Source organism: Furipterus horrens, unplaced genomic scaffold, assembly GCF_987537825.1.
Source record: "Furipterus horrens unplaced genomic scaffold, mFurHor1.1.pri manual_scaffold_1, whole genome shotgun sequence".
Lineage (NCBI taxonomy): Eukaryota > Metazoa > Chordata > Mammalia > Chiroptera > Furipteridae > Furipterus > Furipterus horrens.
The window spans coordinates 174,897,366-174,924,649 of record NW_028327171.1 but is presented as its reverse complement, the minus strand read 5'-3'; the positions used below and the strand labels follow the sequence as shown (position 1 = coordinate 174,924,649).

The following is a 27,284-nucleotide window of genomic DNA, read 5'->3' as shown; positions in this document are numbered from 1 at the left end:
ACGTTTCCTGATATCATATTCTAGTAACTTGGAAAAATTAATAACTCCCACCATGCAACGCTAGTAGGATCAAGTGCTAATGAAGAAGATGCTCTAATAATTAGGCCTAGAGCCCATCGAATGTAACACCTTCCAATTAGCACTCCCCAGCATGACTACTGCCATTATCATTAAACAACAAAGACAAAAATGGGTATCAATCCACATAATAGAAAATAATTGATGAAGTTGGAGGGCGTGATTATTTGTGATTACAGTCATGCACAGAAAGTAGGAGAACCACAGGTAATGGTTAATCTCTGGCTACCTCTTTGAAGATAATGAAATTGGCTTCCTACTGATGATTATTCATTAACAATTAATTCTTTCTCAGTGATCTGCCTCATTTTCAGCTTTCTCACTACAAACATGCAATGGAATAATTACAAGTGGAAATGAAAAAGCAATTAGTGGCAGATAATGCCAACATCTGATTAAAAAACAGTAGAACAGATTAGCAGTTCCATAACTGCAAGTCTGCTGCTTTCAGCAGGGAGGTGTAAGTCACCCAGTTCTACAGCACTTCAAGCTGTGCTATCTCTCTTATTGCCTCCCCTCCATCATGGTCTGCCACATTAAATGTTCTCTTTTATTCAAGGGGGCATTGGCTTGTTGTAAGTACTTTCTACAGATTAAGTGGCGTTTGAGATGATTTGTGGTCCTGCATGCTAAAATTCTAAAGGCACTGTCTCATAATATGGCTAAAAATCTCTATCTATATATCTTTCTTTGAAAAGTCACAGAAAATATCAGCACCCATTTATCCACTTTTGTTTCAACTTAACTCCTGTTAAGTGTCTTCAGAAGAAGGAAAGTATTCCCCTAAATCAAAACCAAGCACCTTCATTGAGCAGTTGAGCTCTTTTCCTACCCACATCCATGGTTGCTTTGTCTTGTCGGCTGGTTTCTCGCCTTGCATAATGTGGGACATAAATTGACAGTTCGTGGCTTTTTACTTAACATTTATTAAGGGTTAAGATAGTCTGGCTGCTGTATATATAGTCCCTCAATATAAGGTTTATAATTCCCCTGTTTTCAGTGATCCAGCTATTGTGTCTATATTTCACATGACATAGAACTACATGGGGAATGTCAAAACCATCAATTCTGAAGGCAAAAAGCAGCTCCTTTTAAATAGCTTGGAATATGCACTAATATAAAGGTCTGGTAAGATTTTTATCATGGAATTTCACATAGTAGGAGTATAGAACACAGCTGCTTTTAGGAAACTAAGTTCTGAAAAAAAACTATATATTCTAAATCATTTGGTTATGTGTTATTTTATCATATCCACAAAAATCAAAATAATAAAGAAGGTATTAAATAGAACAAAGCAAACATTAATGAGCTGATATTCAGCTGACATGGTGCTCCTTATGACCATCTGAATGAACATCTGTTCAGATTGGCCATTTCTTGTTCAGTATGGCTGTTGAAGATTTTGAAAAACATCCCTGACTATAACTAGATATTATTAAGTACATTCTATATAGCTGTAATTGTGTAAGGGCACCGATGTTAATTAGGTGTGGTATCTCAGCCCTCTACCAGCTGAAAATCTAGTGGATGAGAAAGATATGTAAAGAAATGAGTGGAATAAAATGTGATGATTGTTACATTTAGGACATGTACAAGGTACAAGAAAGAATTCTACAGGGTATGAGGAGGAGCAATAGTGACTGGAGAGAGTTCATAACCAATGCATGCTTGAATTTAGCCTTAGAAGGTGAAAATGTGTATATACAGCACAGGGGAAAACAGAGCAAAGGGCATCACCAGAAGTGGGGTAGATATAAATCAGGGCACAGAGGTCGGAAGCATCCTGGCATGGTAGAAGAATGTGGGTGATTACATCCCGCTAGACAGCAAGGGGTTAGGATGACACCTGCAAAGAGAGAAGCCGGAGGGATAGGTAGCTCACTGGTGGGGGGCTTATATGCTAATAAATTCAACTTCATAAAGTAAAAAGCCAGGTATTTTGTTAAGATAATGTTTTTATATTTCTACCAAATTTAAAACTCACAATTCACATACATAAAACATTCTTTATGAAGCCTATGTATCTTGACTCATAAAACATGGTTGTGAATTTCTTAAAACCATAAAATGGTTAATAAGGATAATGACATTACCTTGCTACTTTTATTCTGGAAAACTAAAAATTTTGTCACATAAATGAAAAAAATCTCTGAAAAGTAGGAATAGGACTACTATATATTTTTTTAATTAATCACTTACTTTGATTTGTAGAATGCAAAGCCTAGCAAGGTCTCACTTACTAGGTATGTGATCTTAATGAAAGCTATTTAAAGTCTATATGCCTCAGTTTTCTCACAGGTTGGTTGTATCTATTAAGGAGCTTAACTCAGTGTCTGACACTAGAGAACAGGATTAATAAACCACAAATCTTTTTCTGCTTAGGAGCTCTCTCCAAGTAAACCACAAACCTCGCTTTAGAAAATATGGTTAAAGCAACAAAGATAGAACCAAGTGGAGTGTTTTTTAAAGAGAATAATGGATTGTTGGTGAAAGTAAAGGAATACATTTTAGCAAACCCAATGAGGTACTCATTAACATACCTTAATTTGGAGGGTTAAGAGCTGAGGTGAGGGCAGGCAAAGGGAGAGACAGAGAGCATAGATATTGAAGAACTTTTCTCTCTGAGGTGGATCAACAACATTCTTAAATTCCCTGTTGGAGCTGAGAAAAGAGAAATGCATGACCTTATCCAACTTGAAACCTGGGTGTCATGGTTTTTCTTGACTTAGATTAGCAAAACTGTGAAGAGTCCAGCGGATATTAGGAAGCTGTTTTTTGATGGTAAGGTTAGCCCCTGATGTGGAGAAGTAAGAACTAAAGAATAAGATGGGCTACAAAAGAAGTGTTGACCAAAACCTATTTAAGGTATGTATTCTCTGGCACAAACCAATACTAATCAGAAATGGCTGCCACAAAAAAAAAAAAAAAAAAAAAAAAAAGAAAGCTTAATTTTATTATTATTTTTAACAATTTCCTTTGCTCTGTGCTTAGACTTCTTCTTGTCTGTAAGCTATACTGATATTCCAGGTAGTTTTAAAGTTCCTCCATATGTTAATAATTTCTAACTTATATCTGCAGTTCTGACCTCTACTCTGAACTCAACTACCCACTCAGCATCTTAACCTGATGTCTAATGAGCACCTCAGATAATCAGGTTTTAAAATCAACTCTGAATTCTAGTTCCTCCTCATATCGATCCTTTCCCCTAAGATCCTTTTATCAGAGAATGACAACAAAAACCCAGGATGTGTTCTAATCTCTTCTCTTTATCTTACACTCTACATCTAATCCATCAGAAAACAGTTTACCTTGAAAAGGTATCAAAATTTGACCACATCTAATACCTTTTCCTGCTATCACCTTCTTACAAGCCTCTGTTACCTATTGCCCAAACTTCTGTACAACTGGTTTCCCTGTTCCGTTCTTGACAAAGTCTCCATTAACAGAGGAATCCTTTATACAGATCTTATTACCTACCTATTAAAAAGTCTCAGATGCTTTACATCTCAAAGTAAAACCCAAAGTCCTTGTCAAGACCTCATGGTCAGGCCCTGGGTCTCTTCTCCAGGCTGATTTCCTACACTCTTTCCCTCACTCACTCTTGACTTTCTCAGGGCCTCTGCCTGTTCAGGAAATGGGACGGAGAGTTGGTTCAGGGAGGACAATCAAGAATTTAGTTATAGATGTATTGATTTTTATGTACTTTTGACATGTCCTACAGATGTTAATAAGGCAGTTACAGTATGAATCTGAAGTCTCAGCGGGGAAGTCTGGACTAGAGATATATGTTTGCAAGTCATTTGTATAGTGTCCTTAGAAATTCTTGCCATGGATGTCTCAGAGAGAGAAGGGAAGGAATCTAGGACCAAGCCCTGAGGAACTACAGCATATCAAGGCCTGTCAGAGGAGGATGACTTTAAAAAAGACTGATAAGCAGTCCCCAACAAATAAGAGAAAAATGGGAGGAGTGATTTTATAAAAGCTATGGAGGTGAAAAAGGGGAACAGGTAGGATAAACAATTCTTTTGAAAAGTGTGATAATGAGGAGGAAATGAAGCAGCAGCAGGAGAGAGATGCGTGGTCATGGAAAACAGGTTATCTGTATGGGTGAAATTTGAACATACTTAAGAACTGATAAGAATTATACATTAGGACAGGGATAAGAAAAATATTTAAAGTAGTGGATAAATAGTGCCACCAGTCTGAGAAGGTGGGTTGACGACCTGGACTCACATGCAGAGCTAACCAATTTTGAAGCTAATAATTTAGGAAATAAAAATTTAAGAATTTCCAAAAATATTTAATGATTGGTTGTCTAAATGCACTTTATACCTTAAAACTACTAGAGAAGAAAATAAGCAAAAGAAATATCATCTAATATAGTTAAAGGAAAATAAAGAAACAGCTCAAAGCAAATAAAATTAAAGGACAAAAGTAAGATAAAAAGGACAGATAAAGAGTGGGAGAGAGGCACAGTCTATAAAAAATGGCAATAAAAAGGAAGGGGGTAAATTCATTATATAAATAAAGAAGTTCCCAACATTTGATCAAAAAATGAAAACCTGTATGTTACATTTGTAAGATCTGTATGAGACACATGTAATAAAACAAAAGCAACTCAGAGTGAAAGAAAGGGAAATATTGTATATTTATTTAAGAAACAAAACATTTAACTTTTTATCAATATAGATAACTTGTTATAATGAAAGTATAATTGTTGTAAACTTAAAATGCTGAGTAACTTAATATCAAACTATGAAGCAAAATTAAAATACACAAAAAGGAAAAAAAGAGAAAAATGAGAAAAGTAATGGGAAACTTTAGCTCTATGTTTTTGCAAGAACAGGAACATACCAGTGAGTATGGATAGAGAGGACAGCAATAACATTATTAATAAAGTATGTTTAATAATTATGTCATGAGTAGATACTGTACAAAGAGAGGATTCACCAGTTTTCAAATGTGTCTGGAAAATTTACCCCAAAATTGGTCATATGTATTAAATCCAAAACAATCATTACCCATATCCTGAAGCAGACATAATATGAGCCATTTTCACAGATCACAGTGCAATAAAATTCCATAAGTAACTTCAGCTCTTTGCAGAATGTATTTTAATACGAATATCAAGGAAAATGAAAAATTCAGAGCTTACCCACTCACCAGTTGTTCTCCTTGGTCAATTATTTATGGAGATATTTATCAAGTGGATATTCACGATTGTCAGAATATGTCCTGTTACTTCTTTCAGTGAATTTTTTACAAGGTTATTCAGGCCAATATAATAATCTAGTAACCCTGGCTGGTTTGGCTCAGTGGATTGAGCGTCGGCCTGCGAGCTAAGTGTCGCTGGTTCGATCTTCCAGTCAGGGCACATCAGAGAAGGAAAACTCTGACTCCAAAAAAACCTCCGCTGCCTTGCGGCATACCTCTTCAGGGGAAAGGCTAAGGGAGTAAACCCCGACAGAAAATCCGGAGCCGGAGTCCCTAAGGCGGTTTGACGTTGTAGTCAACACCGGCAACTCCTGCGGCGCACCTGAAGCCAAGCTGTATTGACTCCGTCTTTCCCTTGGACCCTTCAGCTGCGAAGAGAGGGGGGGTCTGCTTCATGGGCAACAGCAGACCCTCCATATCACCCTGCCCAGGCTCTGTAGCTTCAGCTTCACTGGAGAGGACACTCCAGCGCCATCGCAAGATGTCGATTCAACACGGGAGGAGACAGATACCGTGTCACTCCTGAGTTGGACTGCACAGCCATTCTCGGTGGTACAGATAGACTCTTAAGAAGCTACACCATCATCTCTCGAGATGGACGGCTGCCGCCGCCGCCGACGATAATAATCTAGTTCACTCCAGTCAGGTTGCCTGTTCCACAAATTCGGATCTATACCTATCACATTCACTTTCTATTTCACGTTAGAATAATAATGGAAGCTTTCAAATGAGAAAAAAATATATATCAATATGCTGATTTTCAAAGCTAATCCAAACTATGTGTATGTTCTTACTCATTGTGTAGATTTTATCAACAGAGACATGAAGTTTTTCTTCAAATTACTGCAGAAAATAATAATTGTTTGTAATCATTGCTAATATTTTCTCCAAGCTGAGAAAGAACTCAATTTGCTCACCCTTGATGAGACTGACTATCTTTATGGCTTATTAGATTATTTTCCTTAAATTTTTAAAACTATCCCTGGTGACAAGAGCTGCCCCAATGCAGGGAATAATGAGTATATTTCATTTCCAGTAAGCAGCTTGAATACATGGAACAAGTTGTTCTTGTTGGATACCGCTGCCTTAGCACCATCTGTCTATAACTAGCACATCACTTGCATATTGTTGTTTATCTTGTAGTTATAGATAATTTTAAAATTTCTTCTCCAGTTGCAAGAGTTAATAAAAATTGGCCAAGCAACATGTTTTCTTGGGCCCTTTTACTTAGCTTTTATCTGGCAAACACCAAAAGATCAGCTGAGTTGTTAATATCAGGGAATTCATCTTAGAGTCTCCAGGGAATATTATGGACATTTTTGTACTCAGGATAACAAGTGTTGCTCTGCACTTGGGCCATAACTATCTATCATTGTTTGATAAATTATTGTATTTGACAGAGTTGCCCCATGAGATTTTTTCCCCTGGCTTTGTCCCAGAGAGCATCAGTTGCACTGTTTGGCTGCCAAACAGTAATGGGAGTCTCACCACTTACAAGCGCAACTCTAACCTTAGCAATGCAACTGAGCACTATAAACAGGGCTTCTGTGACTTCTGCAATTTCATCTCCTACCACCCTGTGCTGATGCTTCTGTTACTTGAACGTCTTCCTGCTTTGCTTTAAAATTTTCAATACATCTCACAGTAGTTCTTGTACATTTCAAAACTGATATTTGAGATAGCAAGCTTAATTGCCAGAATTTTGTTCCCAAATATACTGTACCTTGTGGAAAAAGCTTCTGCTCATTGTCAGCCCACTAAAACCCAAATTTCAAATAATTTCCACTAAATATGCATATTACTGTTTTCTTGGAAGCTCCTGTTTTTACATCAGTAACTGGTAGTTTCAGGAGGCCCAATTTGGTCTTCCTACTGTTCTGAAAGCCTCTGACTGATTCTATCACAGTCAGCACTGCTCCTAGATTTCCATCAGTATCTTCAGCTTTATGCTTTAAAGGACTCATTTATAAAGCATTGATCCATGCTAAGTCCACCAGCAAAGGAAATCAAAGAGTGTACAGTCCCAAATTCAATTCATATCTTATATTTTATAATTTAAAATGATATGGAGGCACATCACTGAAAAGAATGCCATGACAAAAAATTCAGAAACAAACTCACAGATACAGAGAACAAACTGATGGTTGCCCTAGGGAGGTGGGGGAGGGGGCAAAAAGGGGAAGAAGATTAAGAAATTTGAACTTCCAGTTATAAGTCACAGGGATGAAAAAATTTAGTATATGAGAATCCATTTTAGTGACCAAAACAAACTCTATTATACTTACAGTTTAGTAGTATAACTATTCAGGATTTTAATAGGTATGTCTGAGCACCACCAGAAATTCATGTGGCTTATAAAGGTTGCCCATTGCACTATTTTAGCCTCATCTCATGTAAAAATATTTTGAAATCTTCAATTTTAAATATACAATTTTAAAAGTTCATCTAAAAGTGTGAGGTGGTATCTCATTATAGTTTGATTTGAATTTTTCTAATAGCTAGAAAAGTCGAGTATATTTTTATATATCTGTCGGACATTTATATATCCTTGTTTTGGGAGAAGTGTCTGCTCAGGTCCTCTGTCCATTTTGAAATTGGATTGCTGATTTGTTTGGTGTTGAGTTCTTGATATATTTTGATTATTGACCCCTTGTCAAAGCAGTTGTCTGAAAATATCTTCTCCCACTCAGCTGGTTGCCTTTTTGTTTTGTTGGCAGTCTCTTCTGCTGTGTATAATGTTTTTACTCTGATATAGTCTCATTCATTTACCTTAATTTGCTTTGCTTTTAGGATCAAATTCATAAAATTTTCTCTAAGACCAAGCCACATAACTTTAGTACCTCTTTTTTCTTTGATGTACTTTATTGTTTCTGATCTTATATTTAGGTCTTTGATCCATTTTGAGTAAATTTTTACATATGGGAATAAACAGCAGTCTAGTTTTATTCTTCTGCACGTGGCTTTCCAATTTTCCCAGCACCATTTATTGAAGAAACTTTCTTTTTTCCATTGTATGTTTTTGGTTCCTTTGTCAGAAGTTATTTGCCTATATGAGATACCACCTCACACTTGTTAGGATGGCTCTTATCGACAGGACAACTAATAAAAAGAGTTGGAGAAGCTGTGGAGAAAAAGAAACACTCATTTACTGCTGATGGGAATGTGAACCGGTGCAGCCACTATGGAAAACAGTATAGAGGTTCCTAAAAATTAAGAATAGAGTAACCTTATGACTCAGCAACCCCTCTTCTGCATATCTACCTAAAAATTTTGAAAACATTTATTTGCAAAAATATATGAAACTCTTTGTTCATTGCAGTATTATTCACAGTGGCCAAGACATGGACACAACCAAAGTGTCTTCCGATAGATGATTGGATAAATAAGATGTGGTACAAATACACAATGGTATGCCATAAGAAAAGATGAAATACTGCCATTTGCGACAACATGGATGGACCTTGAGAATATCATGCTATGCGAAATAAGTTAAAAAAGTTAAAAATCATATGATTTGACTTATGTGTGAGATATAAAACTGAAAGCAACAAATGAACAAACAAGAAAAACAAAAACTCATAAACACTGACAACAGTATGGCAACTACAAAGGAAAGGGGGGTAGGAGGATAGTAAAGGGTAAAGGGGGTCAAATATATGGTGATGGAAGATAATTTGACTTTGAGTGGTGGACACACAATGCAACATGAAGATTATGTATCGTAGAATTGTGTACTTGAAACCTATATAATGTTATTAACCAAGGTTACCCCAATAAATTTAATAAAAATAAATAAATAAATAAATAAATAAGAGTTTTATCTATCATATAAGTTAACCTAAATCCTATGATATGCACATCATACATTTAGAAACACCATAAAATGTTTTTAAATGTATGTGTTAAAGTCAGATTTTCTGTGAATAATTTTACCTCCAACACTTACTAACTGTAAGACATGAAGCAAGTTATATAACTTCTCAAACCTTCAGTCCTTTACCCATAAAAGAAACAATAACTACTGTTATCATAGATATTGTAAAGATTATAAATGAAATTTTGCATGTGTAGTGCCTGAAAGAGACTAAATGCTTAGTTAATCTTGATTGCTCTGGTGATATAAGCACTACATTTTTATAGGCTTTGGTTATTGTTGTTAACTAAGAGTATTAGGACCGGCACATGCATATCAGGTCATCAATTCCACTTCTTAGGAAATGAAGCAACAAGTACATCAGAGAACCAAAAACAAGTTGGCTAAGCTGTGCTAAAATGACTTTTAGCTGGAGGATTCATGACTAAAGATGAACTTTCTATTGTCAAGGTTCTGCACATTTTCATAAAGTTATACAACTTCCCATGATCATACAACCAATAATATAAATAGCTCCTATTTAATTGAGTACTGGCTTGTATAGCTGCCCCATAACTTTGACCTAAATGAATTCTTACAACACCCTTGCAGCATTTAGTGTATATCATTACTTTGTCTATTTTAAAATTGAGTAATCTTTAAAATACGTGTGGAGAAGTTACATAACTTGCTCATAGTCACAGAGATAGTAACTGGGAGGATCATGATTCAAATACAGTCCATGTAGAATCCCAGGAAATGAGATAATGATTATTATATTTTGATGCCATTTAATGAAAACAAAGCCCAGAATTCAACTGCATAACAATATTTCCTAGGTTTTATTTAGTAGAATCCCATTTCCAAAATACTGGAGGTTTCTGAAAAATTAAATATTTTTAAATTATTTGAAATTAATTTTAGATTATTTGATTTAAAGTTAATAAATGTATGGATTTCTCTTTGCTGGAAGTTTTACTCACTTTTAAGTCGTCGTCGGCAGCCGTCCGTCTCGAGAGACGATGGTGTAGCTTCTTAAGAGTCTATCTGCACCGCCGAGAATGGCTGTGCAGTCCGACTCGGGAGTGACACGGTATCTGTCTCCTCCCGTGTTGAATCGACATCTTGCGATGAAGCTACAGAGCCTGGGCAGGGTGATATGGAGGGTCTGCTGTTGCCCATGCAGCAGACCCCCCCTCTCTTCGCAGCTGAAGGATCCAAGGGAAAGACGGAGTCAATACAGCTTGGCTTCAGGTGCGCCGCAGGAGTTGCCGGTGTTGACTACAACGTCAAACCGCCTTAGGGACTCCGGCTCCGGATTTTCTGTCGGGGTTTACTCCCTTAGCCTTTCCCCTGAAGAGGTATGCCGCAAGGCAGCGGAGGTTTTTTGGAGTCAGAGTTTTCCTTCTCTGATGTACCCTGACTGGAAGATCGAACCAGCGACACTTAGCTTGCAGGCCGACGCTCAATCCACTGAGCTAAACCAGCCAGGTCACTTTTAAGTACACCTATTAAAATATATTAATGATAGATGACAGAGGCTTGAATAATTCTCAGCAACCACCAGGATTATTTTGCTAAGCATTTTGTATTCCTGGTAGACACTCCCTATAAAACAATTACAAGGTTCCCAAAACAATAAAAGCAAAAAATTCAGAGTGATTAAATTACAATTTCACTTCACCATTAAGAAATTTTTATCACAATGGTGTTATATTATAATTTGCTGTCATAAATTTCAATTTTTCATTCAGTATAAAAATGCACATATTAGTTATTTTACTGGACACTGAGGAGATGTGAACGAAACCAAGAAGCACCTATTTTCAAGAAACTTATAGTCTAGCTTGTTAAAACTATCAACTGAGAGGAGAATTTCAAGAATTTGAAAGAAATGAAATCATATATATAATGTAATATTTTAACAGCTTAAATGCAAATAAAACTGAGTCCTATGGTTTGCTTTCCATTATTTTGCAAAAAGAAAACAATTATGTAGGTAATACGGAAGAGGCAGAAACAATTTCAGATTCTATAAGTGATTTCTTCCTTCTTGATAATTTTATGTCACAATTTTATCTTCTTTAAATCTGCAGTATTTTATCACTACTAACCAAAAAACATTGGGAGTCAAAAGATGGAGAACATTGTGGCAGAAAATGCAATAAATTAATTATGAAAAAATGATATAAAAACTGAGAGGATGAATACTGACTCCACAGAATACAACGAATGTATGATAAAAATCATCTCTTAGTATCACTTTATAAAACTAAGGTTTATCCAGAAAGGCACAAAGGTTCTATTAGCATGTTTACTATAGTCCAGTTATATGACATATTAGACTATCTGGGGCTAGAAAAATCTTTTTTTTTTTTTCCTTTTTGTGGCACTTTATTTTTTTAAGTATATTTTTATCGATTATGCTGTTACAGTTGTCCCAATTTTTTTCCCTTTGCCCCCATCCACCTGGTACTTGCCTTCCCTCCAGCAATACCTCCACCTTAGTTTATGTTCATTGGTCATGCATGTAAGTTCTTTGGTTTCTCCACTTCCTATACTATTCTTAACATCTCCCATCAGTTTTATAACTACGATTATGCGTCTTAACCCTTTTACTTTTTCCCCCATTTCTCCCCCTTCTCCCTCCCAGTTTATAATCCTCCACATGATCTCCATATCTATGATTCTGTTCCTGTTCTAATTGCCTGCTTAGTTTTTGTTTGTTTGTTTTTTAGATTCAGTTGTTGATAGTCCTGAGTTTGTTGTCATTTTAATGTTCATAGCTTTGGTCTTCTTTTTCTTAAGTAAATCCTTTTAACATTTCATATAATAAGTGTTTGGTGATGATGAACTCCTTTAGCTTTACCTTGTCTGGGAAGCACTTTATCTGCCCTTCCATTCTAAATGAAAGCTTTGATAGATAGAGTAATTTTTGTTGTAGGTCCTTGCTTTTCATCACATTGGATACTTCTTGCCAGTCCATTCTTGCTTACAAAGTTTCTTTTGAGAAATCAGCTGATAGTCTTATGGGAACTCCTTTGTAGGTAACTCTCTGTTTTTCTCTTGCTGCTTTTAAAATTCTTTGGCATTTTAATTATGATGTATATTGGTGTGGTCCTGTTTGGTTTCAAATTGTTTGGGACTCTCTGTGCTTCATGGACTTGTATGTCTATTTCATTCACCAAATTAGGGAAGTTTTCTTTCATTATATTTTCAAAGAAGTTTTTGATTTCTTACTCTTACTCTTCTCCTTCTGGCAGCCCTATGATTCAGATGTTGGCATCTTTGAAGATGTCCCAGAGTCTTCTTATTCTTTCCTCATTTGTTTTGAATTCTTGTTTCTTTATTCTATACTGGTTGACTGTTTATTTCTTCCTTATGTTCCAATTCACTGATTTGAATGCTGGCTTCCTTTCCTTCACTACTGGTTCCCTGTGGATTTTCCTTTATTTCACTTAGTGTAGCCTTCATTTCTTCCCTATGCATTTGTTGTACTCAATGAGTTCTCTGATCATCCTTATCACCAGTGTTTTGCACTCTACATCTGAAAGGTTGGCTATCTCATTTTGCTTAGTTCTTTTTCTGGAGTTTTGATCTGTTCTTTCATTTGGGCCATATTTCTTTGTCTCAATTTGGCAGCTTCCCTGTGTTTGCTTCTGTGTATTAGTTAGAACTGTTTGACTTTGTCTTGGTGCAGCTGTTACGTTGTAAGGGGTGGAGCCTTATGTATTCATCAGTGCCAGGCAACTCTTTTTATTGCTTTGTGGACCTTTATGTGGTGAAGGAGTCTGAAGGAAAACAATGCCACTCACTCTACACTCATGTCTTTTCCAATCACTCCACCTGCTTCCCACATGTGGCTGATGTCCCTCTAGGTGTTGCCCTGGTGGTGTTTCATAGAGTGGGTGGGTTTGTGTACATTCTAGGACTGTGGGGGCCCTCTAAATGGACTGTTCTGAGAGATGTTCAGTTTCTTCTGCTGCCCCAACACTCACTGGTTTTCACAGCCAGAAGCTATGAGGTTTTATTTCCCCCAGGGCTGGAACCCTGGGCTGCATGGTGTGGCCTGAGGCTGGGATCACTCCTCAGATATCCCTCCCAGCTTTTATCTGCCACACGTGAATATGGGACCACCTGTTCTGCTGGTCGCTGCTGCTGCCTTGCTGCCACCACACCACATCCTCTCCACCCCAGGTCCCCATCTCCACCCCTCCTACCCATCTGGATGGATATTTCCTCCTTAAGTCCTTATTTGTGGACTTCCATATAGTTTGGATTTGTGGCAGTTCTCATTTTTTGTTTTGAAGTTAGTTGTATTCCTTTTTGTTGTTGTTGTTGATCAATTGGGAGCATGTATTTCTAGCAGGTAAACTGACTCATAATAAAAAAAAAATATGCATTGAAAAGTGACACCACCAGTTCTTCAAATTAGTTGGCAACACAACGCTTGAAGGATATTATAAAAAGAGGTTGTCAAATTGTGTTGTAGAACTGTTACAGTTACCATGGATTATGGGCCAAATCCTGTTCTCCCCAAATTACATATGTTGACTCGATTGTGGGAAAAAGCTTTTTCCTTTAAGAAAGACTATAATCTATTTTATAGAATCTTTAGACTTTTGTCACTTACTTTCACTCATTCAATAAAAACTTGAAACCTATGTTCTGTCAGAAACTGTGTAAATTCCCAGGGCATAATGTAAAACAAGACTAATATAATCACTGATTCATTTAATAGCAAAGAAGAAGCAGTTTCCAACATGGTTGAGTGCATCTCTTAAAATTTGAATGCCAGGCCCTTACTAGCTGTATGGCCTTGAACATGTAGTTACCATTCTCTTATGGTTGTACAAGGAGGCAAAGTGTGTCTACCTACACCTTCATCTTGTCCAGAAGAAGAGAAATCTATTTGTGATTCGTAGAGACAATTTCTGAGCCAGTACTATTGGCCACATTTAGTTTTCATAGTCACAATACAAATAGATTTGATACTTTTATTTGCTCTATTTGCTTTAGGTGTGTTACATGGTCAAATTTGTAGGACAGAAAGCAATATGGATAAGGCTTCTTTATTTTAACACTGATTAAACAAATTTTACTAAGCAAAACTCAAAAAACATCTAAATATTCCTTTAACTAAAAAACTTCCATACCTTATAACTTATTTGGCATTATTCAACAAAATAAAAATCCCTACCTAATTAGGAAAATGGAAAACATAACTTCTATAATATTCCTGAAAGAAATGCCAGTATCAACAAATGGTGTTGGGAGAACTGGACAGGGACATGCAAAAAAATGAAACTAGACCACCAGCTCACACCATACACCAGAATAAACTCAAAATGGATCAAAGACTTAAATGTAAGCCGTGACACCATAAAAGTCCTAGAGGAAAAAATAGGCAGGAAAATTTCAGATATCCCACGTAGCAACATTTTCACTGATATATCTCCTAAGGCAAGGGAAATAAAGGAAAGAATAAACAAATGGGACTACATCAAACTAAAAAGTTTCTGCTCAGCTAAAGAAAACATCAGCAAGATGAAAAGGAAACCAACCATATGGGAAAATATATTCGCCAATGACATCTCAGACAAGGGATTGATCTCCAAAATATATAAAGAACTCATACGACTCAACACCAAGAAGACAGACAACCCAATTAAAAAATGGTCAAAGGACCTGAACAAACACTTCTCCAAAGAAGACATATAGAGGGCCCATAGACATATGAAAATATGCTCAACATCACTAGCCATCAGAGAGATGCAAATAAAAACCACAATGAGATACCACCTCACACCAGTCAGAATGGCCATAATCAACAAATCAACAAACAACTTGTGCTGGAGAGGATGCGGAGAAACGGGAACCCTGGTGCATTGCTGGTGGGAATGCAGACTGGTGCAGCCACTATGGAAAACAGTTTGGAATTTCCTCAAAAAACTAAAAATGGAACTGCCTTTTGAACCAGCAATTCCATTACTGGGATTATATCCGAAAAATCCTGAAACACCAATTCAAAAGAACCTATGCACTCCAATGTTCATAGCAGCACTATTTACAATAGCCAAGTGCTGGAAACAACCTAAATGCCCATCTGTAGATGAGTGGATCAAAAAACTGTGGTACATTTACACAATGGAGTTCTATGTAGCAGAAAGAAAGAAGGAACTTCTACCATTTGCAACAACATGGATGGAACTAGAGAGAATTATGCTTAGCGAAATAAGCCAGGCAACGAAAGAAAAATACGTTATGCTGTCACCTATTACAGGAAACTAATGAACAACACAAACAAATGAGCAAAATTGAACCAGAGGTATGTAAACAAGGAGTAGACTAACAGTAACAAGGGGGGAGGGGGGAGGGAGAAAAGGGGGTAAGAAGGGGAAGTATAAAATCAAAGAACATGTATAAATGACCCACAGACATGGGCAACTGAGTGGGGACTGAATGTGGGGGAAGGGAGGGGCAGGATACAGGGAAGCAAGAGGGGAAAAAAAAAAAAGTGAGACAACTGTAATGGAAAAACAAACAAAAAAATATTTTTTTTTAGTGGGGGAAAATGAAAATATGAAGAATGGAAATGCCAGTTCAGTGAATATTAGGACAAAGATTTTCCTTCACGTTGTATATTTTTCTCCCTATTTGATCTCTCCAGAGTTTGGCATTCTAAACAAGTAAGTAATGACTTAAGTTTCTTTGCATAGACCTAATAAGACCAGTTGTTAATAGAGGTCCCTTTTTCTGAACAAGCCTTTGACTGGAATGTCAAGCCTAAAGGAGACATGCTTGGGCTCATGTTGTTACCAAAAAGCCCTAAGGAACTGGGAATGACTTTCAAAGGTAATAAAAGCCCGCGAAATAAAAGGCCTGCTGCCATGGTTGGTTGTGCGGTCCACAGCAATCTCTCCAGGGAAGGAACGAAGGTTGTTTTCCTGAAAGATGGCTAGAAGGGACCTTAAGGCACAATGGAAAACCAGAAAGACTTGGAAAGGACAGGTGTGTACAGGCAAGGATGAATGCCAGGTATGTGGCCCAGCTTCTGTGCACTGAAGAGCAGACTGAGGGCCACCCTAAATGTTCCTTGGGTAAGTTCCAGCAAAACAGAACTAAAGATCATAAGTGATCATTTGCTGCTCTTGTTATGCTTATGCAAATGAACAGGATAAATTAAAAATGGACTTAATGTAGTCCCTTTAAAGACAAGGAGAGTAATCTTAGGGAGAAAAATCAGTATTCAAGGAAAATCACAATGATCAGTGGCAGACTGTAAAGTAGGGCAGCTAACCGTCTTAAAAGTTTCTTCTCATTTAAAAAATGGTTTCACTTGAAAATTAAACCATATCTGTGATATCACCAAAGAGATTCAAGTTGCAGGCAAGTAGAATGTCAAGTGCCTTGCAACTGTATGTCTTCCCAATAAGACAGTCTTACAGATTTAGAGACTTTTTTGTTGGTTATGTTACATAAATTAACATGTGTTTTCTGTTTTCAAAGGGCATAAGCCTATGACCGCATTACCTGAGTGATTGTCTGTACGCATAAGCCTCACTTAATCCTCTCTGCAGCGCTGCCTCCGGAGACTCAACAGTTTGGCTGAACTAAATGGCTGAGTTGGTGAAGAATGGGGTGGTCTGTGGGCTTCACTTTAAAACTGAATTCTCTTTTCTATCCTAATGGCTTGGACAGAAAGGGCCCAGAGGTCTGAGAGGGGGGAAACATAAACTATTTCCCTCAGCCCAAACTAAATAAAATGGGCAAAAGGGTTTTGGACAGGAGAGATGTGCCTAGCACACCTTCCTCCAAAGAAGCCCTTTTTTTTTTTTTTTTTTTTTTTTTTCTCCTAATGTGGAACATTGAAAAATTAATCCCTGCCTTTTGGACCTAGTAGTTATGGATTGAATGATGCTTTTTAACCCTTTTTGCCAAATCTGTTGCCCCCAGAACACAACAAGGATGCCAGCCTGCTAAACCAAGCACGCCGTTGTCCGGAGACAGCCAACTGACCTGGAGTCTGCATGATCCTTCCCCATGTGGGAAGGCCACCCTCCCCTCCACACCCCCACTCTTATTAGGGATTTCTGGACCCAAGGGTAGGTAGGACGACGACCATGTCCAGCTTGAAGCAGCTAGAGGAGCTTGAGACCTTCGCCCATTGTCCTTTACAAGATTACAAAGGGTCTTAATATCTGAGAGGGAGGGATAGTTATTTTTTACGAACCATGGGTATGGACTTGGGGGGGGATGCTGGGGGAGGGAGATACTGGGTGGAGGGGAGTAAAGGGGAAAAAATTGGAACTACTGTAACAGCATAATCAATAAAATATACTTTAAAAAAAAAAAAAAAAAGAAATGCCAGTAAATCCCTTGCACAATCTTGTTGAGCTCACAGGTTTAGAGCAGTTGTTTCCCACCTTGGTTTCATATTAAAAAGCAAAGGCTTAAATAAAAAAGTGAGGTTGGGTCTTTAGATCAGAACAGCTAATCCAGAACCTTTTAGCAGAACCCAAGTGTATTTTAAATACTTCTCTGGTGATCCTAAAGTACATCAAATGTTGATAACCACCAAGCTAAAGAAATAATGCTGAAGAGAAGGCAAGTGAAGAACAATACAACCTCTCTGAATTGGACCACTGGCATATAATACAGATATAATCTGAGTAAATTTTAATCTTCTAAAAGCTACATTAGGAAAACTAAAAATATGTGAAATTTACTTTAATAATATATTTTATTTAACCCAATATAATCAAACTATTATTTTAACATGTACTTAATGAAGTTATTAATAATATATGTTACTATATTTTTGTACTAACTATTCAAGAGCTGGTGAGAATTTTATACCTAGACCTCATATATTAGTGCTCAAGAGCTACATGTGCTTAGGGGTTACCTTATTGAACAGTGCCGTACATGCTTTGCAGTGCATTATTTATAAAACCCTTATCATTAAAAATATTTACTTTTGAATATATGATAAAAGATTATGAGTATTAACAAACAATATAATTTTTACAAAGCAATAAGTTTAAAGAATTATATTCTTTAGATAAATTAGGGATGTAGATACCCTTCCTTTTTTTCTTTTTAGATATATATTTGTCTTATAAATCTATATAACCTTAAAATTGCTTATATAGTATAACAGAGTATAAGACTGGCTGGGTTTGTATTATGGCCTCACTACATTTTATCTTGGTCACTTTAGGAAACCTCTCCATACAAATTAACTCTTAAATCAATGTCAGGTATTATTATGATTTTAATAGCTTTATTATTTTATTAATATTTTATTAATTATTTTAATACTTTTATGTCATTTCACACTATAAACAGATCAAAACTTATTTATCAGTTTTCTATTAATGACATTTGGATTGTTTTTAATATTCAGTATTATAAAAATGATCTTGAGCATATAGTTGTACCTGCATCATTTTGTACATGAACCTGTATGTGTAAAGGATAAATATCTAGAACTGAAATTTCTAGGGCAATTTTAATATGCTTTTTATATTTTAATTTATGTTGCCAAATTTCTTTTCACAGGAGCTGTACCAATTTACCCCCTAATAACAATATATGACAATGACCAGCTTTCCCTTCACAGGATATTAGCATTTTAAGGTGTTTTTAAAATGACATCTGAAATACCTCCTTATTTAAGAAATATTTCTGTGCCTGACTGAAAAAAAGCTTATTGAATTGATTTTAAGTAAAGAAAAATCATCAAATATTTTATTTTAGGTATTTTAAAATGTAGATCTTAGAACACTTAGATAACTAGGAAGAGATAAAAGAGAAAAATAAGAAAATATATCATCACTTATTTCTTCAATATTTTTGCTATCTGAATGGAGAGTACTAATATTTCAACATCTCACAATAATTAACAAGTTATAGATCATTTTGGATCACTTTATATTCAATTAGGAAATAAAAGTAGTGGGCCTATGGCATTATAATTTAATTTATAAAACATTATGGCTTATAAATAACTCATATAATTAAATTTACTTTTCTCAAAATTGGACTTTTTGATTACTCATTTCTGAATTCCTACAGACTATGATTATAAAGGACCAAGGATGAAGCTCCTGGGAGGCCCCTTTATCCTTATTCTAGTTAGGCCTGTTAACCCCAGGTCAGGACATGAGCTACACCAAAGGAGTGTGCTGTCTAGGGCTTCCCTTTCATTATCAAGAACAAGAAAAAAATAGGATGATCCAGAAATTTTCTGGCAAGGCCATAAGCATGCACTCACCATGAGGCAATTTGAATAAGCCTGACAATATAATACCTAGGATGATTTTTTTTAAATTATGGTCTAGATAGATTAGGAATAACTTCTCTCTCTCCTCTCTCTTTCTCTTTCTCACTGTCTCTTTCTTTCTCCCTTCCACCCTCCCTCACGCCCACCTCCCCGCCAGTTGCGGCCACTGAAGCCTTGGACACCTGCTTCCTCTCCTGGCTTTGTTACCCATAATAAAGAAAGAGATTTCTGTTGAAGAGTGAGGGATTAAGTGTCCAGAAATATCAAACCAATGCATGATAGTGTAAATGCAGAAAATCAACTATAAAATGCTTCACTCAGGGAACTATTTTCGGGGGGAAGTTTCATGGAATTTTTCCAAATATCTTTCAAGGAAAAATAAAGAGGCAAAATTTAGCACTAGAAATAAAAGCCTTCTTTAATATTAGACTTATTATATTATGAGGTCTTAAATAGGATAGATGATGTAGCGAGGCAAATAGATAGATGATAGATGACAGATAGATGATAGATAGAAAAAGATATGTATAAATATGGAATAGATATAAGCTAATGAGAAAAAGAGAGAGGGCCCAAAAACTAAAAGAAAGAGAAACTGTTAGGGAAATATCGAAGGGAAGGAAGGAGACACCAGATAACTCATTAAAAAATGAAGCATATTGTTGGTATTATTTACAAGTTGAGAGTATCTAATAATGTATAGTGACAAAACTACCTATATCGTATCTCTCCTAGGGATAATCTGTGTGTTTCCAAATGACACCATTGAACAATATGCTAACTTTTTCTTAATCTTCTCCTTATAACTTAACATGACATAAAATGGGGGAACTCTTAATAGACAACCCATCAAATATATATGACAGAGAATTTTTATCATGACAAACCCATTCAAGAGAAATTAAATATATTAGACTAGATATTTCTATACTTTATTATTTAGTCTCAATTGTATCCATATTCTCTGATTTTGCATTCATTTCTTTAAGGAGTAAAAATGGAAAAATAGGATACTCTTGCTATATTAAAATTTTGTAAAATATTAGTTATATATTAATTTCTTTGACATATTATATAGAGTATTCAGTTCGTATTGCCTGTTATACAGGAAGAAAATCATGAATTTTTAAATTTCTTTCTCTTAGGTTCTATTATCTCTGACTACCACACCTAAAATGATTTCTTATTAGGTAAAGTTGTAGCTAAGCTCAAAAATGCTATACGAGAAAATTAACCTGATACAAAGTTTTGTATGTGTCTATCTATGCAAAATTAAATATTCATATCAGGAAGCAGGGAGAAAAAAGGAAATTGAGTTTTATAGCTGCTGTAAATCAAAAGCATACTCAGCTCAGACCAAAACAAATGCCCAAACTACTGCTTTAGCGAATTTCCCTATAAGCAAATACTCGATCTATGCAGTAATACTGCATTTCCACACTGTGCTACAAAATACTAATTCTCATCATTCTCATCACTGGCATCGCTAAAGTGGTCTTTGTGTCTAATGTGTGCCTTCGCTGGTCCTTTAACACAGCCAGACACCTCTATGCTGTGCCTCATGATCACCAAGAGAGAGGACAATGAAGGTGAAGAGGTCACCTAGAGTTTTTAAAAAGATGAAAACTGTGTTGCATTGAAATTCAGAATAGGTTGAAGCACCACATTAGAAGAGACAAGAATGTAGCATAATCCATGGCAAAGAATTTTTTCCTACTAGAAAAAAAATGTTGAGGTAGTTATTTTTTGTAATTTAAAGCGACTGTAATCACTGACTCAGAAAGAGAAACAACCACTCTGACAATACTTTTCATAAAGTAGCTTTTCTCACACAGCTAAAAAGACTGGGAGAGTTGGAAGTCAAAGCAGCGATCTGCGGCCTTAAGCTCTAGCTCTCGCCATTGCAGAATGCTGCCTAACACTTTCCTTTACTTTGCCCAATATTGACGTGAAAATCTGATTCGAACAATTTTTAAAATAACGAGAAGTCCTTTTCAAAACTCCAGAGTTGTCCTCTGTTGCTGTCGAGCCCTCCATTGGATGCTCTGCTTTTCTGAGACCGGTGTTCATGTGAAACATTGATTGCATATGTTTCCTCAAAGACCAATTTCTCTATACAAAGGACTGAAAACATTAAGAAAGCTACAGTAAATGAATATGCTTACATCTGCTTCTGTTTTTATGCATTAGTATATAAAAACAATACTTTGAGGTTCCTGCAAGGTAGAGTGAATTTTTGCAAGTCTCTGTGATCAGGGCTAAACCGGCTTATGTCTGGCAAAGGGAAAAGCCACTGCTAGAAGCACCTATTACACATCGTAGTTCTCTCTGACAGTACACCACAATGGAGCTGAACATCAGGGTGCAACCAGCTCACCTGCCGAATATCTATAATGGAATTAATATGAATGGGAATAATAAAAACCAGTCAGCCCTCAGGCACCCTGCTAGACACTGGTGTGAACAAAATAGACTTGAACCTGTCCTCAAGAGGCTTAGAGTACAAAGTTTAATTGTTCAGTACAGTTTCCACTAGCCTCAGGTGGTTAAATATAAATTACCATATGATCTCACCTAATACAGGAACCTAATGAACAAAACAAACAAACAAGCAAAATAGAACCAGAGGCATGAAAACAAGGAACAGACTGACAGTGAACAGAGGGGAAGGGGGAGAGGGAGAAGGGGGAAAGAAAGGGAAGGGTCTAGTCAAGGAACTAGTATAAATGACCCATGGGCAGGGACAACAGGGAGGGGACTGATTGTGGAATGGGCGGAGGGTAGGGGCAGGACAAGGAAGAGCCACGGTGGAAAATGGGACAACTGTAATAAAACAACAGAAAAAGAAATTTAAAAAAAGAAAATATATATAAATTAATTAAAATTAAATACAATGTAAAAATAAGTTTCTTAGTTGCATTAGCCATTGGACAATCCAGAGTTTAGACCATTTCCATCAATACAGGAGGTTGTGCTGAAGAGTGCTGGCGCAGAGCGAAGGCAGATCCAGAAGCATGGCCCAACTGCCAGGACAGGAACTCAAGTGGGGCAGGAGAGGAGTCAGAGACTAAGAGAATTTGGAAAGAACATTTTTACAAAATGTATGTGGCTTTCATTTTAAGTACTTCCTATTTTCATTTAGCTTTTTCTCACGGGACTTACATACTTCTGCTTCTAATATGAACATCTTATTTTGCCCAAACTGCCTTACACATCTATAGTTTTATCTCTGAGTTGGTATAATTGGTTTTGAGGGGAATTTATTGTGAGCAGTTGGTGTAGGGGAGGGATTTACTTTGTTCCATAAAATAGTGAGTTTCTGATCCACAGTATATTTTATCTGCAGATCTTTTGAATGATTTATTTCTCTAAAAATAGTCTTAAAAACTCAAGAAGTATGTGACTTGCTTTTGTTCCCTTTTGGGCACTTTCATCTTCCTGCCTCCCATGACATTATCATTTTCCCAGGATCTTAACTCACTCAGCTCTTCCTTTTACCATGTCCCTTCTGTCCCTATGGCCCTTATGAGATGGCCACATCCATTTTACAGGGGAGAAATATAAGGTATAGAGAGATTATGCAATCTGCCCAGGGGATTTAAGCTGAATCTGTCTAAAGCGAAAGCTTGTGTACCTGAGAAAGTCATATATCTGTCATTTCCATCCTTGTCCAGGCCACCCCAGTTTAGGACCTTATGACTCCAAGACTGCACATCTTTCCACAGCCCTACCCACCAATTTCCTTACACTACCACCCCTCTTTCTCTAAGCTCTGCTTGAAATTCTTCCTTGTCCTCTCTGACCATTTACACAAGACATTCTCACATTGAGTATTAGAATCACCTGGTAGCTTTTAAAACATATAAATACCTGGGCTCACTTGAGAGCAGTCAAATAACATTTTCTTGGGTGGGACTTGGGCGTTCATTACTTCAATGTGCAACCAGGGTCAGAATGGTAAATTTAAATCTAAACATTGTTTAGATGCCAGCCTGAATCCCATTTTCTGAATTAGATCAAGCCTTCAGCTCTTATGGTCCCTTGAATTCTGACTTTATTTTTCTTTATATTTCTATTATTATTATAATTATTTTAGACTTTTTCATTCATTCATTTAATAAGTACTGGAGTACTAATTGACTGCCTATTACTTGTAAAACCTTATATCTCTCAAATATGTGATCTCCTCTCCTCATCTAAATAAAACCACCTTAAAGACACAAGTTTTATCTTATTTTTTCCCCCTCTAACCAAAACGGACCTAATATAGTTATAGGCTGATATTAAATCTTGATAAATACTTTTTGGTGAATAGCTTCAGTTCTACACCTTTTTATTTTAGCCACCCAACTTTTCAGCAAATACTTACTGGACTGCTAATTATACAGAAGATATTTTGATATATTTCTTAGTTTTAAAGAATAATCTTTACTTGACTGACTATAATGTATTTACTTCTTTTATGGCTTTCTGTCTTAATGTTTTGAAGTGATTTTTTTTTTTTTTTTTTGCTGTTTCCTATACTGTACAATGCATCCTAATTATTTGAATGTATTAAATACTTTATATGTCAGACATTCTTCTGAGTTCTTTGTATTTATTAATTTATTCAATTGCCCAATTTTGTGAAATAGTATCTTCACAAGGATACCTTCTGAGAGTAAATATGACTTTGCACAAGGTCACCTGGACAGTTAAAGGCTAAGCTAGGACTCTAGTTCAGACAGCCTGGCCTCAGAGCCCACAACTGTACCCTCATCAAAGAAACAGATTTCTAAAAAGACAGTTTCAAGTAGAGCAATATGTTTTCAATGTAGGGAACAGAGCCATAATTTACTCAGATCCATGAGGTTATATGGTTTCTGACTTATTGGAAAAATTCCAAAAAAACTGTAAAGCAAAAGCTGCCATTACTGGTACTAAAAGTAGATCTCACTCAGATGTCACTGATGTAACTAAAATAGTTTGCAGAAAAAAGTTCTAAGAAATCTCAATAGCCACTAGGAATAACCTAATTATTTTAAAGTTTGTCACTTGAGACCATTAAAGAATATTGTGAATCCCTACCACTGCCCCCAGGTGAGGTTTGCATTTCCAAGGGGCTGGGAGCCAACTTCTCTCTTCTAACTTCGCATTTCATGAGTTTTTTTTTTTTTTTTTTCAAAGAGGAAAAAGCAAAGGTTTCAGTTACTAAGTAAACAATCTATAAATATATATCCTGTCTAAAGAAGCAGAAAATACGAAACCAGAGTATTCTCAAGACTGAAGGAAGAGTAGAAGATTTATAGCCATTTTACAAATATCTTTGTTCCTCTAGACATTTTTCTTTCACATCTTATATAATTTTGCTCCCTCTCATTTCTCCCTCATTTTCATAATTCATTACCTTTTCTGTTTCTCTTCTTTCTATGATTCATTTCTGAATCTCTTTTGAGCTGTGAGCAAAATTCTTTTAAACACGTATGGACATTACAGAAAATTTTCAAAAGTAATAAATGTTCTTTTCCTTTCCTCCTTTACCGGCCTTCTTTATGCACTCCATTCTGCCCATCTCTTGTCTTTTGTCCATCTTTGCTCCATGGTAAAGTCTCCATACATCACTCTCCACATACGTGAAACCACAAAGCATCTCCTTGCAATAAAAACCAACTCCCTGTTAGGAGCACCTACCCAGTTAGGAGTTAGAAATTAAAGGCTTCTTCCTTGGTGAGATGATAACACTGTTCAAAGCCCAGTAACTATTTAATATACCCAGTATAAAGCTTCTGACCAGGCACACTTAAGGTACAAATGAAGAGGAAGTGGTTTTTGAAGTCTGATATTGAGAAAGAATTAGTAATTGAATTAACAAAGAAGTAATATAAAAACTCTCAGACGTATCTATTACGCATCAAATGAGCATCAACATTTTGATGGAATTGTCTGTAAGGGACTAGATATGTATTTTGGATCAAATCTATCTTGACCACAAAAATACTAAAATAATGTATATTGGCAAAGAAAAATCATGGTAGCTTTTTCTTGGACCGCCTAAAGTAGCTGTTTAGGACAGCGCTACCTAAATGTGGCTCATTTGTGGAAACCTGTCCTATCCAGAAACCCTACCAAAAGTTTGTTACAATAGACCTAAGAAAAAAGATGGTAAACATCCATGGTAAATAATAAATAGGGAACTTCCTACTCTTGTGGTCAAAGGCAGAGATGTTGATTACTAAGCGACAGCAAAGCAAGTATTCTTATCTTCCAAAATATGGAAGAACATGGTTAGTGCATGCGTGTCTGTGTGTGTGTGTGTGTAATTAGTATAATGACTAGTATTGTTATTTTTGTCTAAATTACTCAAGGATCTTTGAAAGATAAGCCCGGAACTGTCATAAATAAACACTTTCACTTCGTGTATAAAATTTGGACTACAACTAAGAAATTAGAACTCTCAGCAAGAATATATTCATGTATATTTAGTTCACAAATATTTATTGGGCACTTAATGTGATTTGCAAGACAGTTTTAGGCTCTAAAATCAAGTTGTCTTGAGTTTCCCTGTTCAGCACTATGAACTTTTAACTATAATAAGATTAACAAGTCTTTTGCAACATTAGCTTAATAATCTTCTTGCAGAATGAAATTGTATTTGCATTTGATTTATCCAAGGAAGTAACAAACTTTCTATAATCTAATGGAAATTTAAAACAGCCTTGCTCACAGCTGTCATGAGATAAAGAAAACTAGAAATAAATCCATAATTGATCATCTTCTGACTGAGAGATTCACATCACAAATAGGCACTGACATTGCCCTTTATCAATACTCACATTGCCAACTGAAGAAAGGAAATATCTAGACCTGTGCTTTCCTTACAGACCCCATTTTATCAACATTCTTCAACTGTTTCAATGCGTGCTCTTCAAGATAAGAAAGCACACCACATTACAGATATATATATATACTCAGAGTTGGTACAACAGCTTCAAACTGTCACTAGAGCTCTCCAAACCACAAACTCTACCTCCACTCTGCAAGGAGAGCAATTGAAGTATTTTAAGCAATTCTTTCATACATAGAATGATTTCTTTTCTGTTGACAGTTACTCAGAGCCTCTGCCTTGGACTGAAGGTCAAGGAAAATGTGAGCTGTAACCTTTCGTACCTCTCAGCTGCTGATTCCTGTGTAATCCCTCCTGGTCATCCATAAGAGGACCCTGAGGTTCATGCAACTGTGCTTTGTGCATTGGGTCCACAGGGAGTCAAGATACAAAGGCTCTTATTTTACACTTCAACTTTAATCTACATTTTAATTGTTTCAAAAGAGGTATTTAACTGAGCACACCAGTCCCTCTCAGTTTAAAACATGACACTTGCCAAGGTAAATTAGACATAATATTTAGCATGATTTCCATACTTCGAATGAAAAGAATAATTAGCTCCCTCTTTCTAAAAATGCTTTCCTTCTTGATTAATTTAAACGTCAAAAATAACCATGGTTTTTTAAAATCCCCAAATTTATGGTATTGCGATAGAGCACAATTTTTTGAAGTCAGGATAACCCCAGCTTACAACCTGTTTAGAATCAATGTGGCCTTCCACAACTTACCTAATACCTCTGAGATTTAATTTCTTCATCAATAAAACAGGAGGAGGAAACACTCATCTCATACATTTGATATGGTGTTTAAGTGAGGTCAAATGTCTGGCATGCCATGGACATGCAATAAATGTTAGCTCACTTAACTAGTGTAAAAAAAGAACTAAATTCACAAGCTTTATCTTTGAAGAATTTTTCTATTGTTCTTGAGGGAAATGACCAAATGTAAATTATAATATGAAGAAATAAAATTTCTGAGGGAATTTTTAG

The 27,284-nt window shown here is 36.2% G+C and overlaps 1 long non-coding RNA gene across 1 annotated transcript in view; it reads left to right on the top strand.

The window, feature by feature from the left end:
• LOC150022322 (uncharacterized) overlaps positions 1 to 27,284 on the top strand; it is a 98,492-nt gene that overhangs the window by 34,401 nt on the left and 36,807 nt on the right. The window lies entirely within an intron of this gene.